At 45.8% G+C, this 17,582-nt stretch overlaps 1 protein-coding gene across 2 annotated transcripts in view; it reads left to right on the forward strand.

The window, feature by feature from the left end:
• The window catches only part of PDS5B (PDS5 cohesin associated factor B), a 3,703,643-nt gene that overhangs the window by 594,246 nt on the left and 3,091,815 nt on the right, over positions 1 to 17,582 (forward strand). The window lies entirely within an intron of this gene.

Consider the following 17,582-nt stretch of genomic DNA (forward strand, 5'->3'; position numbering starts at 1 on the left):
CCTACCCCCTCTGATAGAGATTCCGGGGCCCTGGACAGATGGGGTAAGAAGGTATACACTTCTGCTACTGTGGCCATTAGGGCCTTAAACTGCCATTTTCATATGTTAAAGCATATTATGGGACTTCTTGAACAGAAAATTATGTTGATTCCTGACTGTGCTGAAAATAAGGAATTATAGGATTTAATGCATTCTCCTGAACAAGTTGGTAAACATACTTTGCAGTGTGGATTTGATTCTTTAGAAGCATCTTGCAGAGCTGCTGTCACTGGGTCTGTACTTAGAAGGCATGCTTGGCTTAAGGAGAAAAATTTGCCAGATCATGTTAAATCTAAAGTACTGGATTCTCCCTTAAACCAAGGCCACCTGTTTGGCAACAAAGCAGAAGTAGTCCTTAAAAAGACGGAGGAAAAAGCTAAATCTATGCAAACTGTTAAAGATTTCCTGCAAGTACAGCCTCTCAGATTTAGCAGGCATTAACCTTCTAAAAATTGGTCCTTTCCTGCCTCTTCCAGGCCTTCAGTCCAAACCCAGGAACAGTAGACCACCTAGGCTGCAGTCTCAAGGTACTCACAGGCCTAAGCATTGGGGGACTCCACTTCCAAAGCTGGAAGTAGTAAGACACCCCCCTATGGAAAAATGTCCCAATGACTTAACCTTAAACCTTCCAAGCCCTGCTCAACTGCCTGCTCCCTTAGGGAGAAAGATCGCCCTGCAATGCAAAAAACTGGGACTCATTACCCAGGACAAATGGGTTTTTAAATATAGTTTTCCAAGGATACAGATTCCACTTCCACACCTTACCCAACCCCAAACGGTTGGCCAGACCTACTCCTAAATCAGTGGGCAGAGGCTCAACAGCAGGTTCTCTCTTCTAAGTCTCAGGGCTATTCAACCTGTCCCAGCTGAAGAAAGGGGACAAGCTTTTTAATCAAGACTTTTCCTGGTACCCAGAAGAGAGAGCTCCTGGCATCCTGTCCTGGACCTCTCTATTCTAAGCACCTTTTTGGTAATCCCAAAATTCAAAATGCAAACACTTCAACAGCTGCTTCCTATGCTAGGCAAGGATGCCTGGTTGGCAACCTTAAATTTAAAGAAAGCTTACCTGCACATTCCAATAAGGGAATCTTGCAGGAAATACCTACACTTCAGAGCAGGCTTCATGCACTATCAGTTCTCCACACTTCCCTTTGGCTTATCTACTGCGTGCAGGGTATTCACAAAGTGTCTAGCTCCAGTCATTGCATTTAGCAGGCAAAGAAATATTCAAATATACCCATACCTGGACGATTGTCTAATTCAGGCAGAAAACCAGGACATGCTACTAAAACATCTGGCATTTGTAAAGAAGCTTCTAACCTCACTGGGGTAGACCAGAAACGAAAAGAAATCTTATCTAGTACCCAGCCAACAAGTTGTATTCCTGGGAACAAGCTTGAACACAATTTTCCAGATGGTTTACCTCCCGCCAGAGCAGCAAGTTTATTTGACAGCCTACTTCAAACTACTGGCCACAAAGACCCAGTTATCTCTAAGAAAAATCCTGCAAGCCCTGAGGTTCATGGCCTCTTGCATTCTACTAATTCCATATGCAAGACTGTATATGAGGAAACTACAGTGGTATCTAAAAAGCCTATGGTGTCAACATTCTCAGGACCTGGAATCAATGACTCCTATCATTCCTTGCATAAAGACAGTTCCTTTGGTGTGTAGAGGCCTGCTACCACAACAAGGGGCTCCCATTCACTCTACCCCCTGCCTCCCAAACCCTAACAGATGCATCAGACTATGCATGGGGGGCTCACTTGGCAGGGAAGTGCATTCAGTGCAAATAGAACCAGAGTCAGATGCACCTGCATATCAATCAAAAAGAAATGTTAGCTGTACTGAATTCCCTGACAGCCTTCAAGGACCACATTCTTGCAAGGCAATTATTGGTCAGGACAGACAACACCACTGTTATGTGGTACATAAAAAAGCAAGGGGAACCCACTTGTATCCTCTCTGCAGACTAGCCATGGCTCTGTGGAACACAGCTTGCCTGGCAGGAATTGAGTTTGCAGGTGCACTTGGTAGGTAGCTCAAGGCTAAATGCACTGGCAGACGACCTAAGCAGAAATCTCCTGCACCTACATGAGTAGAAACTGGAACCAAAGATATTCAACCATTTGAGAAACAAATGGGGGAATCCAGAGATAGACCTGTTTTCCTCCCCTCAGAACTACCAATTGAACAAATTCTGTAGAAGGACTTCCCACAGTCAAGCTTGGAAAGTGGATGCCCTGTCCTTCACCTGGGAAGCCTCTCAGTTTATGCCTTTCCCCTTTTGCCTCTTCTCTCGAAAGTTCTGCTAAAGGTCAAACAAGACACACCAAGGACAATACTGATTGCACCAGACTGGCTACGCCAACACTGGTACCCCCTCTTGCGCAGTATGTCACTGATGGAACCATGGCACCTGCCTCAGACACCTTCACTGCTGTGCCAGCAGGAGTGCCAGATTCTGCACCCTCAACTTCAAACCCTGAACCTTGCAGCCTGGCTAATTCCTTGAGCTCTCCATTAACATCCCTCAGTAAGCAGGTGCTAGATGTCATTCTGGAGGCAAGGAGGCCTAGTACTAGCAAGTCCTATGCTGAAAAGTGGAAAAGATACTGTTCCTGGAGCCAGACTCAGCTTACCGCATATTCTTCAGTACTTAACAGAGATGCCCACACAATGGCCTTTCCTTCTCATCAATTAAAATTCATGCCTCTGCCATTTCAGCTCATTATAATAATGAACCACCCCTCTTCTCTCGTCCCCTGCTAATGCAGTTCCTCAGAGGGGTCAGAAATTTAAGACCAACCAGGAGAGCCCCTACTCCAGCCTGGGACCTTAACTTTGTATTGGAAAAGCTCACTCTACCTCCTTTTTGAGCCATCTGCAACTGCAGAGTTGAAATTCCTTTCCTGGAAAACAGAATTCCTCCTAGCCATCAATTCAGCAAGAAGAGTGTCTGAGTTACAGGCCCTCATGGCAGTGGAGCCATTCATCACCTTCCATGCAGACAGGGTTTCCCTCAGGGCCAATCCTTCCTTTATGCCCAAGGTGGTGTCTAGTGTGGCCTTTAATCAGTCCATTCATTTGCCTACTTCTTTCCCAAATCCACAAAACAAGGAGAACGAATATTGCACTCTTTGGACATGTACAGGCAACTTAGATTTTATTTAGACAGGACTAGGCCTCTCAGAAAATCTGAACAGCTGCTAGTTGGCTTTGCTGCAGGGGCAGAGGGGAAGGCCATTTCAAAACAAACCATTTCTAAGTGGATAGCCCATTGCATTCATTTCTGCTGTAAGCACCATGGAAAACCTACCCCACATGGGATAAAAATCACATTTCACCAGGGCTGCATGTACCTCTACAGCCTTTCTCAGAGGTGTCCCTACCAGGGACATCCTAGAAGCTGCTACCTGGAGCTGTGTATATACCTTCACCAAGCATTACCACATGCCTATTTTTTCTAAATCCAGAGCTTTTTTGCCACTGCAGTTTTGCAGGGCTTAATAGCTGGTACTAATGCTCTCTAACTTCCTCCTCCCTTCCTTAGCTTTGGGAATCAACCCAAATGTAATGACTGCAACAGTGAAACACGAAAAATATAGTACAGTTGTGTACACTTAACCATAAATGTAGATGTTAGAGTGTATTCACTGTTGCAGTCCTGGTTACCCTCCCTCCAGACCCCTGACTTCTCTTGGTTATACTTTTCTTCTTGTTTAGTGTATTTCTGCTTTCTGGTGTATTTGCTTTTTGTTGGAGGTTTAATCTAACTTATAATTGCTTTCCATTATTGGGGCATCTGACATCTGGGGCAAGAAAAACTGATGTAATGGCATCGGCTGCATGATTTATACCCCTGACGTCATGGAAGAAGAGACCGCATCCTACGCAGGAATCTAAGCCTTTGATGTTCAGACCGGCTGAGGGCTACTTGCAGGCAGATAACCCTAATGTAATGACTGCAACAGTAGTGAATACACTCTAACATCTGCATTTATGGTAAGTGTATTCAACTGTACTTTAAAGAGCATTTGCTTCTAGTGTTAAGATCCAACTAGCTGCTATTTGCAATCTCCACAATGGCTTCGAAGACTACTCCCTAATGTCTGATAGATTGTGTGAAGTGTTAATGAAGGGGAGCCTTGTGGTTGAAGCTTCCGTTTAAAGACTCTGTAGCTCTTTTGGATCAGACTTTAGTTGTACAGTCTGTGGTACTTCCCCTTTAACCTGCAGCTTTTTACAGTATATGGTACTTCTCCTTTGAACCAGCAGCTGCATGTTTAAAGTTTCTTTCATGGAAGACCATTTTTCTGATGGCCATTACCTCCGCTAGAAGTATTTCCAAAATACAGACACCATCTTCAAAACCCCCATATTTGAATTTTCATAAAGATAGGATTTCTCTAAGAACCAACCAATCTTCTCTTCCTAAGGTGGTCTCAGAAGCTAATATTAATCAAACCATTGACTTACCTTTTTTTCCCCAGATTTTTCCAACAAAGGTGAATATTGCTTACATTTGCTGGATGTTCACAGACAATTACCTTTCTACCTCAACAGAACTAAAGAATTTAGAAAATCTGATTATTTATCTCCTTCTATGGTCCGTCTCTGGGGAACTTTGTTTCCGAAGTCACCTTGTCAAAGTGGTTAAGAGACTGTATTACTTTCATATACAATAAAAAGAATTTCCAATTACCAACACCAGTGAGAGCGCATTCTACTAGCGCAATAGCCACGTCTGCTGTTTTCCATTCCAAGGCTTCCATGGATGAAATATGTGCAGCAGCAGCAATATGGGCTACTCCACATACCTTACATTAGAAATTGAATCTGGTCTCCAGGGGAAGAACATCCTTTGGCTGTATGGTTTTCAGGAATAGCCTTCCATAAGGCCGACCTAGATTTAAAGCAGCTGGGGATTCTGTCCCAAAGGTCAAGGATGAATGACAACATCAGATAAAGAAGCTATGTACTTAGCATAACTTTCCATCTGTGTTGTCGATCTTCATTTTTCCTTGGCATCCCACCCTTTTTTCCCCTCCTGCAGACTTTTCGGAAGATCAGATGCTGGTCCTGGTAACTTTGTCAGGTTTGACATTTGACATAGCCTCTTCGGTTCCATATACATATTCTTCTGCCTTTCTGTGCAGGTGCAAACTCTTATTTGAGGTTATCTGGGGAGGAGTATTCTGGGTAGAGTCTCAACTTGATTTTTGGCTTGCATGAGCTGTGTAATGGCTGAGCCAGTTCCAAGGATCAGAACCGTGTCCAAAAAGTCAAAGATAGATGAAGATCGACAACACAGATGGAACATTGTGGTAAGTACATAACTTTTTTCATCCCTGTCTATGTTCAACTTGGGTCTATCAATGGGAAACTATATTTACCCAGAATTGTCCCCTGTATTACTAATGGACAGCAGCAGCTCCTAAATGCTTTATCCCATGCATGGATCCCCTTAACTTACCTATGGTGTGATCTGAGTTATTTTTATTAGGAGTAAAATATAATTCTCGGTTATGGGATAGATGAAGTCAATCTCTAACTAAATGGCATAGGTTAATTTGAACACAAAATAAGAAATTGGCAGGGCTTAAACTGGCCCTCAAGTTTAGCTGGCCTAGTACTTTGCCTATGAACCTATGTTTAGAGTGCAGGGGAGTAAGGGGAAGACAGTGCTGTCTGTGAAACGTGTTCCACGCTCCCATTTCCAGATGTGACTGAATTTGCTTCTCCAAGTAGCCTTGATACATTAGGCAGTGCAGAGGTGGACACTGCAAGGGTACGAAAGCCACTTAAAGGAGAAAATTGCCGCAGGAAGATAGAGGGAGGTCTGTCCTCCCACAAGGCCTACTCTGTTTCCCACTAAGTAGCAGCAGTGACTCTCTCTCATTCTTACGTCCCCCTTCCCTCAGAAACAAAACAAAACAAAAAAAAAAAAACCTGCCCTGGTTCTAGAACCCCGTCCATTTGTTCTTTTCCCCAGGATGGGGGGCATCTGTATCTCTTGTCTCTGTTGTTTGACAAACCTAACCACAGACAAGTAGTTCCTTCCTATAGTCTGCATGTGACCAATTCCATCTTGTAAAGAAACTTTAGAAAAAGATCTTTCCTTCGGTTCCAGGAGAAATGGAATACAATGTAGTGCCATTCTTAACAGAAATGCTAGCCCAGGGTGCAGTAGAGCCCTTCCGTTTGAGGCAAGAGACAAGAAGGTTTTACAAAATATTCTTCATACCAATAAGAGAGGGCTGTTAGTTACTATCCTAGATCTGTCCGAGTTAAAGTACCTAAAAATTCTGAAGTTCAAGAAGTTAAACATTGAAGTCATGCTCCAGTCTGTAGTTACATTAGACCTTAAAGCTTCCAAATACTCATTTTCAGGGGGCATATTACATGAGGTTTAGGGTAGGAGGGTTGGGGCAGATAAATTTCCAGTTTACCTCCTCATCCTTTGATGTTGCTACAGCTCTACGAGGTTGTACAGAATGTCAGGCCAAGTGATAGCACGCTACTGGACCAATGGCTCCACTTTACGTTTACATCACCAAAAGCCTGTTTTGAGCCAACTCCCAGGAGGAGATGTCAAGGGCACTGACTTAAACACTGGAATGTCTCAACAAACTGGTCCTTCTCAATGAGGAGTTGTCCATTCTGTGCCCCGCAAGAAATGCCATTTTCTAGATGCCCTTCTATATTCCAATACAAGCAAGGATTATTTCCCCACAGAATGAAGTGTAGTCTCTCTCTGTCTCCTTTTAGTGCATGTCAAAAAAGAATGTGGTGATCTCCAGGCAATTCTTGAGAATCCTGGACCACATGACATTTACCACTGATAGCTTGTAAAACAATTCTAGAGTTTAGCAGTTAAAGTAGTTGGACTGCACCATCTCAGTCCTGCCCTGTATCTGGAGGGAACTGAGGATGTTTAATGTTTCACTGTTAGTCATCACATTTGTGTTGTCCCTGCCAGGGTAACCCGCAGCCGGCCCAAATACCAGAGGCTTAGTATTTCTGCAACGGGTGGTATCGCTTCAGGATTGACGTCAGGTCATCAGTAGTATAAAGTAAGGCAGCCAACGCCATTACATCGGTCTTTCTTGCAGTGGAGCCCTAAGAAGAAGCAGTTCGCATGAGTGCCTGTCGGCTGCTACCCAAGTTACGTCTTCTAAAGCGAAGTACCCTGCTGAAGATCCTTTTTTTTTCTTGCACTAACCGATGTCAGAAAAAGTTAACAATTGTCTCGCTTGTGGAAAGCAAATACCACACCGAGACTTTCTTACTGCGTCACTTGCTTAGGCCCGACCAGAACGTCCCCCGCTGTCACTTCTGTGCTTTGTTCAATGCCAGAACTATACGTCGTCGGGCCCTTATTGTAGCTAGATATTTTTGCTTACAGCCCTCTAATTCCGATATGGCTTTGGTAAGCCATCCGACAGCAGATCTTACAAAAAACCCCCCCATAAAGCTAGACAGAGACCGCACAGGTCCAAACCTACAGACGATGCTCCCGTTAGGCTAGTAGTCAGTTCTCTGGTCCTCAGTGAGGTGCTTTCGCAGCCCCTGATGCCCGCTTCTCGGGATTTGCAGACTGCTACCAAGACCCTTTCGGAGTCCGGTAGGTCGCGAAACTGTTCTTCGAGTAAGGATCCTGGGGTCGTCTCTACCTTGGATGGGTCTGGAGCCGCTGAGCAGTCACCAGCTTCCGAGGAATTCCTTCGCACTACTGATTCTCAACACAAACCGATGACTTCTTTTGTGACTACCGTTCTTTCAAAAACTACCAAGTTTCTTAGGCCCAGGTTATGAACCACACCCAAGAAACCGACAACCCAATCTCAGGCACCTGCTTCCTTGCCTCAGTCTCAAATGCTTAAAATGGTGAGAAGACCTTATGCTGATCAGCGGAAGCCAAGCTACCCCTTCTAAAAGAAGGAGCTCTGTCCCCTATAGTTTTGCCTGAACAGGAGTCCGATGACTGATGCATCTGAGTATGAAGACATGCAACCCCTCTCTGCTTATGAGGATTCTGATACAGAGGATTGCATTCCTTCAGCCTCTCCCCAAGAGGATGTTTCCTTTGGGGAAACCCTTCACACCTTATGGGAGCATTTCCAGTGGGAAAGTCAGGACCACCTTCAGTCTAAAAAGAGACTTGGGGAATTCTTAGATCTTCCACAGCACAGACCCTTACCCATCCCCCCAGTCCTGGATATTGTGGACGATGTTTTCTTGGAATCCAGCTTGACTCCTAAAACACTCCCTCCTGCACCCAGAAAACCAGACTGGTATTAGAGTCCCTGACTCACACAAATTACTTTTTAAAAATCCTACTGCTGACCCTGAGGTAATTTCTCAAGGGCCTAAAGGAATTAAAGCAGCCTCTGCTAAGAATCCCACCTCCCTTAGATAGCGATTCCCGAGCACTAGACAGATGGGGTAAAAAAGTATACGCCTCAGCTACTCTTGCTATCAGAGCACTAAATTGTCAGTTCCATATGCTAAAATTTCAACTCCTCAAACAAAAAAATGTCTTCCTTTCCTGCTTGTGCAGAATCTAAAGAGTTAAAAGAGTTAATGCATTCTGCAAGTCAAGTAACTAAGCACACCTTGCACTGTGGTTTTGACGCCCTAGAAGCTTCTTGCAGGGCAGCAGTCACCAGTTCTGTCCTTAGAAGGCATGCATTGTTTAAGGGAACAGCCCTTTACAGGCCATGTTAAATCTAAATTGTTGGATGCCTCCTTGCACAAAGACAACTTATTTGGCACTAAGGCAGAAGAGGTCTTACATTGGATGGAAGAAAAAGCAAAATCTGTGCAGACAGTTAAGGATTTCTTACAGGTCCAGCCACTCGGGTTCAGCAGGCATTGTTCCTTCAAGCACTGGTCCTTTCCTGCTCCCACTAGGGCAGTTCAGCCCAGACCTCGGGAAACCAGACCCCACAGACAGCAGCCACAGGGAATGCAGAGGTTTAAGCAGTGGACAACCTCCACTTTCAAAACCAGGGAGTTCTAAGCCACCTCCTTATGGTAAGAACTCTCAATGACTCTCCTACTCCACCTCCTCACTTTGCCGACCTCCACTTACCCCTAGGAGGAAAACTCTCCTTTCATGCAAACACCTAGGCCACCATTACCAACGACCGCTGGGTTCTCATCATAGTGTCCCAGGGATACAAATTTTCTTTCCACACCCTTCCAACTCCAAAAGGGTTCCCAGATCTACCTCAAAACCAGTGAGCAGAGGTGCAAAAACAAGTCCTTTCCCTGCTATCCATGAAGGCAGTAGAGCATGTTCCTGCAGATTTAAAAGGCTAAGATTTCAACTCCAGACTTTTGGTACCTAGGAAAGAGGGCACCTGGTGCCCCATTCTCTATCTATTCATTCTGAACACCTTCCTGGTGATCCCAAAATTCAGAATGCTCACGCTCCAGCAGCTGCTACCTATGCTCTCCAGCGATGCTTGGCTAGCCACCCTAGACCTAAAGGAGACCTACCTCCACATTCCTATCAGGGAATCATGCAGGAAATATCTCCGCTTCAGGGCAGGATCTCAGCACTTTCAGTTCTCTGTGCTTCCCTTTGGCTTATCTACTGCTCCCAGAGTTTTCACAAAATGTCTGGTTCCGGTCATTGCTTTTTGCAGACAAAGGAATATCCAGATTTACCCATACTTAGACGACTGCCTAATTCAGGCAGACAGCCAGGAAAAGCTGCTCAAGCACATGGCCTTTGTAAAGTCCATATTAACCTCCGTAGGGTGCACAATCAATAAAAGGAAATCCAAACAGGTACCCACCCAAAGGATTATATTCCTGGGAGCAAGCCTGGACACAGCATCCCAGAATGGCATTCCTTACACCAGAAAAGCAAACCTTCCTGACAGCCTACTTCCCCAACTAGCCACCAGACCCCAACTATCTGCAAGAAAAATTCTGCAAGCTCTGGGATTCATGGCATCTTGCATTCTACTGCTTCCATATGCCAGACTGCATATGAGGAAATTTCAGTGGTACCTAAAAAGCCTTTGGTGTCAACACTCTCAAGATCTCTGGAAACTTGTACGTATAATACCTTTCTTCAGAAAAGATTTTCTTTGGTGGGCAATAGCATGGTCACTCAACAAAGGACTACCTTTCTCACCACCCCATGCCGCCCAGACCCTCACCACAGATGCATCAGATTATGCCTGGGGTGAACACCTGGACGGCAGGTGCATACGGGGCCAATGGAGCCCACAGCAAATCCATCTGCACATCAACCAAAAAGAGATGGTAGCTGTCCAGCATGCTTTGATAGCTTTCAAGACTCTTCTCTTCCCCAGGGGCTCTCCTGATCAAAACAGACCACACAACTGATGTGGTATATCAACAAGCAGGGAGGGACTCATTCCTTCCCTCTATGTAGGCTGGCCATGACGCTTTGCCACATAGCCTCTGCCATGCAACTCCACCTATTAGCACAATTCCTACCGTGTTCTCTCAACTCTCTGGTGGACCACTTAAGCAGAAATCTTCTGGACCCACACGAGTGGCAGCTCAACAGAAGAACCTTCACCCTTAATAACTCAGAAATGGGGCACCCCGAAGGTTGACCTCTTTGCCTCCCACACCAATCATCAGCTCAGCAAATTCTGCACCAGGGAGCATCACTGCATGGCTTGGAAAGTGGATGCCCTATCCTTCCACTGGGTCAATCTATCTGTCTATACCTTTCCTCCACTACCTCTCATCCCCGGGGTACTGCTCAAAATAAAGGAGGATAAACCAAGGACAATTCTTATAGCTCCAGACTGGCCTCAATAGCGCTGGTAACCCTTGCTGCACAGTTTGTCCCCTCTGCCACCTTGGCATCTCCCTTAGATTCCAAACCACAAGACCCAGATGGAAGGGGAATTCATGTATTCCCAATTGCAGAAACTCAATATGGCAGCATGACCTATTCTCTAACCCACGATCAATCTGCCAACCTCAGTAAACAGCTTCTATATGTTATACATGAGGCAGGTGCCCTAGCACTAGGAAGTCTTATGCTGACTAATGGAAAAGGTTCTGCACCTGGATTCAGGCTAAGGGAACCAATATGGCACAGCCCTCCCTCCCTCTCATCCTGGATTTCTTGGCTGACCTGCTACACACTGGACTCTCCTTTTCCTGTGTTAAAATTCATGTCTCTGCCATCTCTACTCATTTTCCCACTGAGCCGCCCCTTTTGTCACACCCTCTGATGAAATAGTTCCTAAGAGGGGCTAGCAACTTGAGGCCATCCAGAAGAGCACCAACCCCAGATTGGGACTTTAACTTTGTGTTGGAAAAGTTCATCCCCCCCCCCCCCCTTTCAAATCTGCCTCTTCACCAGAGCTAAAATTTCTCTCCTGGAAGACAGATTTCCTTCTGGCCATCACTTCAGCCAGAAGGGTCTCCGAGCTGCAAGCACTTATGGTTGTGGAACCCTTCATCATCTTCCGTGCTTACAGGGTATCCCTCAAGGCTAACCCATCCTTCTTGCCCAAGTTGGTGTCCAGTGTGGCTCTCAACCAATCCATTCATTTGCCCACCTGTTCCCCCTAACCAACAGAACAAGTGGGAAAGGATCCTGCACTCTAGATGTGTACAGACAGCTCAGATTCTATTTAGACAGGACTAAATCCTTCGGAAAGTCTGATCAATTGCTGGTTAGCTGTGCTACAGCGGCAGAAGGCAAAGCCATCTCCAAACAAACCATCTCCAAATGGATAGCACACTGCATCCATTTCTGCTAGAAACAAGGGGGTTAGGACTCACTCCACCAAAGCAGCCTCCACCTCTGCAGCTTTCCTCAAGGGAGTCCTCAGCAGGGACATCTTGGAGACTGCCACCTGGACATCTGTTCACACTTTCACCAAACATTACCACCTGCCTATCTTCCTCAAATCCAAGGCACAATTTGCCTCTGCAGTCTTGCAGGGCATCCTAGCCAGCCCCTAGATGTTCTTAGTGTTTCACTGTTGCAGTCATCATATTTGGGTTACCTGCCTGCAGGTAGCCGTCAGCCGGCCTGAATATCAGAGTCTTCGGATTTCTGCATCTGATGCTGTTTCTCCTTCCATGACATCTGGTCTTCATAGGTATAAAACATGCAGCCGACGCCATTACATCAGTCTTTCTTGCCGTGCGGTGCCCGAAGCAAAAGCAGTTCGCAAGTGCCAGTTGGCCATCTCCTGAAAGTTTTGATGTGAAGTTGTTCTATCTCGCCGTTTTGTTCTTACACGTGGGTTCGGAGCCGATCCCTCGGCTCAGAGTCTGCTGCTTTTCATGCTCAGAGAAGCTTGAGACCCAGTATATATCCCATGATGCTCTACTGTAAACCCCAGATCTAGTTTGCCGCTGCAACGGATCTGCAAGACTCATCGGAGCAAGCTCGGGCCAATGTTATTTTTTTCAAATATTTAGAGATATTTAAAAACTTTTTTCCATTATAAGTGTTAGCTAGTGTTGTGATATTTAGAAAGAAATAGAGTTTAGTTATAAGTGTGTAGTTTAGAATACTTTGGAGCATTTTTCTTCGGCTGTTTATCTAGGCCTTTCTTAACCTTGGGCGTGACAGGGCTCTGTCAGCTCTTTTGTTTGTGCTTTATTAGTGTTAAATTAGAATTAGTTATAACTAGTTAAAATTAGTTACATTAGTTAGAATTTAGATATTTGTTGAGAGTAAACTTATAAAACATAGTCTAATAACTTTGTTAATACTAAAGTTTTTTGAGTTCAGGGAGCTGAACTATATATATATATATATATATATATATATATATATATATATATATATATATATATATATATATGTATATATATATATATATATATATATATATATATATATATATATATATATATATATATATGCATATATATATATATATATATATATATATATATATATATATATATGCATATATATATATATATATATATATGTGTATATATATATATATATATATATATATATAGTTAGATGTTTTCTTTCAAAAAATGTCTGAGAAACAAAAGTCTGGATTCAAAAGGTGTGAGTGTGGTCAAAAAATGTCTGTGACGGACAACCACTCCACCTGTGGGTACTGTTTGGGATCCGTTCATTTGCAGGAAGTGTGCTCTGTCTGCCACTCCTTTAGCCCCAGGGTTCTTCTGGAAAGGCGCAGGAAGCTGGTGGATAGGGGACTCTTGAAGGCTGATTTTCTGGCTGCACTGGACAAGACCGACCTTACCTCCAAAGCTTCGAAGGGGTCGAAGTCGTCCAAGGGGTCCTTGGAGCCCAAGTCCTCGGCTCCGAGCTCCTCTAGTTTGGGTCGATCATTGGCTCCACAGCCCTTGGAGCCGTGTCTCGATCCTCTACCTCGGAGCCCAGTTGTGGATCCGGTGTCGGAGACTCCTCAATCTCTGATTCTTCAATCGGCGCCGTCTTCAGCTCCTTCGACACATCCCTCGACCCATTCTTCGAGGTTATCCGATGTGGACCTGGACCGCATGGTTAAGAGATTGCTAGAGAACCCGGCCCTGGCCAAAATGCTTTCTGCTTCGAGCCAGTCTACTTCGAAGCATGAAATTCCAGCCCTACTTTCTTACCCTCCTCCTCCGAAGCCAGTTGAACTCTCTGAGCCGGGGCAGACAGAACCGATGTTGGTAGAGCCCTCGAAGCCGAGGTTCGATCCAGCTCCCTTGGCTCCGTCGACCTTGATCTCCTCGGTCCTGACTGGGGATTGTCGGACCTGGCACTCCCTCACTGGCTCCGGGGTGGATAGTCAGACCGAGACTTCTGTTCCGACCCTCCCCCTCGGGGCTTCGGCGCAGGTGGGTTCGGCTCCGTCCTTTGGAGTGGAGCACAGGGTCTCTGCCGGCCTTTTCGGAGCCGACAGACTTCTCGGACCGAGATTCCAGGGCCTTTGATGCCATGAGGAAGGTCATGTCTTCTAAGACCACTACCTCTGTGGATCTCTCTTCCCCTCCCCCTAAAGGGCCTCGTTCAGTCTCTTCCCCTCAGGTCCCTACCAAGCATAGAGACCCAGAGCCTCAGGTATCCCCATTGGGCGGCCCATCCTCTACAGGGACTTCACCGGACACTCCCACCGATGAAGTACCTAGGAAGAGGCTGTGGAAGAGGAGACACTTGGATTCCCCACAGGAATCCCTAACATCGGATACTGACTTGGAGGAATCAGAAGGGTCCCCACGCTCCCCCTCTGAGGATGTCTCATTTGCAGACATATTGGAGATCTTAAGGCAGAGGGGTGATTGGCAGTCCCTTGCCCCTACTGAGGACGAGTCGGTACTCCTGAAGGCCTTTGGGTCTCAACCATCCACCTCCTGGGTTACTCCTCCCTTCGAACTAATGGATCTGGTTGCTCGAAGGGCGTGGGAGTCGCCTGATTCAGTGGAACCAGTCCCTCGGAGGCCCAACAAGTTCATTACTTCCCCCACTGATGAGGCCTTTCTTTCCATGGGAGTCCCAGTTAATGCCATGGTGGTGGCGGCAGCCACCAAGAAAGAGATGTCGGAAACCTCTTCTTCTGTCCATCCTCCTAATAGGGATTCTAGGACGATGGACAGGTATGGGAAACGCATATTTAGTTCTGCGGCATTTTCCATGAGGTCGCTCAACTACCTGACCCATTTTACCCGCCTTCAACGAGATCCCCTCAAAGAACTGGGAGATACTTTACAGGGTAACACAGCTGATGCAGTTTCGGAAAAAGTGACTGCACAACTTAGTTCTGTAGTCAACTCATCTATGCAGCTCATTTCTTATGCCGCTGATGGATCGAGTAGGGCGGCAGGTTCAACGATAGCTCTTCGGAGACGGTCCTGGATGCGCCTTTGCTCCTTTGCGAAAGCCTTAAAGTCTTCCTTTGTCAATACCCCATTCGATGGTTCTGCCTTTTTCGGATCTAAAGTTAAGGAGACTCTTACTAGGTGTGAACAAGAAGGAAAGACTGTCTGCTGTAGGAGTCTGTTTTTCCACTCCAAGTAGACCGTACCCCAAAGGGCAACAAAGTGGAAAAATGTGGATGTCCTTCATGGATGCATCTGCAGTCATAACAAGTGGGTTGTCCTGTCGTCAGGCAGCCCTGCAGTCGGCCGGATTCCAAAGTCCGGGTCCGGCTTCGGCTGATGTCGCACTCCACCCGACGTCATCTCTGTTGGTCTTCGGGTATAAAAGCATCAGCCGACGCCATTTTCCTCAGTCTTTCTTGCCGCGTGGCGCCCGAAGCAGAAGCTGTTCGCAAGTGCCGGTCGGTCGGATCCAGAGATTATTTCTACCGAATACTACTTCGAAGACTTCTAAAGCTAAGTACCCCGTTGGGGACTCTTTCTTGCCTCAGCCGATGTCAGAAAAAGTTAACAATTGTTTAACCTGTGGGAAACAAATACCTCATAAAGATTTCCACTCTTACTGTCTGCCTTGTTTAGGCCCAGCCCACGACGTAGCAGCCTGTTCGGCCTGTGCCTCTTTCAACCGACGAACGCTTAGGCGTCGGTCGGAGTTTGCAGAACAGTTTTTCGTACTGATTTTGCGTACATTATGCCGTCGGATCCTCCGACTACCCAATCTTCCAAAAAACGCAAAGATAAAGACCGACATTCGCGGTCCGCGGTTTCGGCCGAAACCACGGCAAAGCAAACCGTGAGTGTCTCGGTTTCGGCCGAAACCGAGAAAACTGCTCAAAGTACAGCTGAACCTATTCTTACAACTGAGGCCCCTGCTACAATTCTTGAATCGACCTCAGAAATTTTACCCACTACGGTGGTTGACTTATCAGACACCATCCCCTTGGATGTCTCTACCCCAGCACGTGGTGCTGCTAGGCCTCCAGCAGCCATGTCCATTAAGGCCTTTGCCAGGGCTAAAGCAGCCAAGACTACTAAATCAGTGCCTGTTAAACCCCCCTCATCCAGGCCCTCTTCTAGTTCTCAAATGCTTTCTTTGGCAGAAGATTTAATTTCTTTAATTAGAGGATCTCAATCACACCCAGACAGGGCCTCTCAGCCCCCAGAGAAGAGACCTAGGGCAGAGCCCCCTGAGCCAGTGTCTTCTGATGATTCTGCTGCTGAATCAGACATAACTGACCAGCCTGAGGCTCCCTTCTCCAATTTTGAAGATTCTGATGCTGAAGAATCCATTCCAGCTGCTTCCCCACCAGAAGAATTCTCCTTTGGGGAAACCTTGCATGCCATGCGAGAACAGTTCCAATGGCAGCAACAGGATTTTTCAGACTCCAGAAAAGACTTAGGACCTTTCTGCACCTCCCACAGCACAGGCCCTTAGCTATACCTCCTGTTCTCTCTGTGGTGGATGATGCTTTCAATGATGTTTGCTCCGCTCCAGATTCTTTACCCCAGCCCCTGCCAAACCAGACAGATTTTACAGGGTGCCAGATACTCATCACCACCTTTACAAGGCCCCACTTGCAGACCCAGAAACTATATCCCAGGGTCCCAAGGCAGTAGCCTCGACCACAGCTAAAACCCTATTCCTTCTGAAAGGGAAGCAAGGTCACTAGACAGATGGGGTAAAAGGTCTACACTTCAGCTACTCTCTCAGCTAGAGCTTTAAACTGTCAGTTTCACATGATACAATACCAAGAGTTTATGCTTGATCAGTTAACTAAAAACTAACTACTGATGAATCTCTTGATAAGAAATATGTATTAGAGATGGTAAATAACATACAACAGGTTAGCAACCATTCCTTAAAATGTGGCTATGATGCACTGGAGGCTTCATTTAGATCAGCCATGACAGGCACAGTGATAAGAAGGCATGCATGGCTAAAGGAACAAGCTTTACCGGATCATGTTAAAGCTAAGTTGCTAGATGCTCCTATGGACAAGACAAGTTTGTTTGGTACACCTGCCCAGCAGGTTATGAAGAAAATGGAAGAAAAGGCAAAATCTGTTCAAACTGTTAAAGATTTCTTGCAGGTTCAACCCCAAGGTTTAGCAGGAACTGGCCTGCCAAAATTGGTCCTTTCCTGACTCCACAAAATTTCAAAGGGGCAGGAATAGACGCTCCAGAGGCAGAAACCAATCCAGAGGAGGTGCCTACAGAGGACGACAGTGGCAAGGTAACAACAGAGGCACAGACACAGCCACTGCCACTACATCAGCACAACCACAGTGACTTAATCCTAAATCCGCCTACCAGGGAACAAATAGCAGCTCCTCTAGGCGGAAAGTTAACCTTATTTTCAAAGAACTGGCACTACATAACAAAAGACAAGTGGATTTTACAAACCATAGATCAAGGTTACCGGTTTCACTTCCACACTTTACCAGTCCAAAGAGGAATGCCAAATCTACCTCCAAATCAAAAAACAGAGGCTCTACGCCAGATAATGGAGTTAGCAAACATGAGAGCTGTGGAAAGAGTGCCAACAGCAGAACAAGGAAAGGGTTCTACTCCAGACTATTCCTAGTTCCAAAAAGGAAAAAGTTGGAGACCAATTCTCGACCTGTCCACCTTAAATACATACATCATTGTCCCAAAATTCAAAATGCTGACCC

This window comes from Protopterus annectens, chromosome 5.part1, assembly GCF_019279795.1.
Source record: "Protopterus annectens isolate FY-2018-M chromosome 5.part1, PAN1.0, whole genome shotgun sequence".
Taxonomy (NCBI): domain Eukaryota; kingdom Metazoa; phylum Chordata; order Ceratodontiformes; family Protopteridae; genus Protopterus; species Protopterus annectens.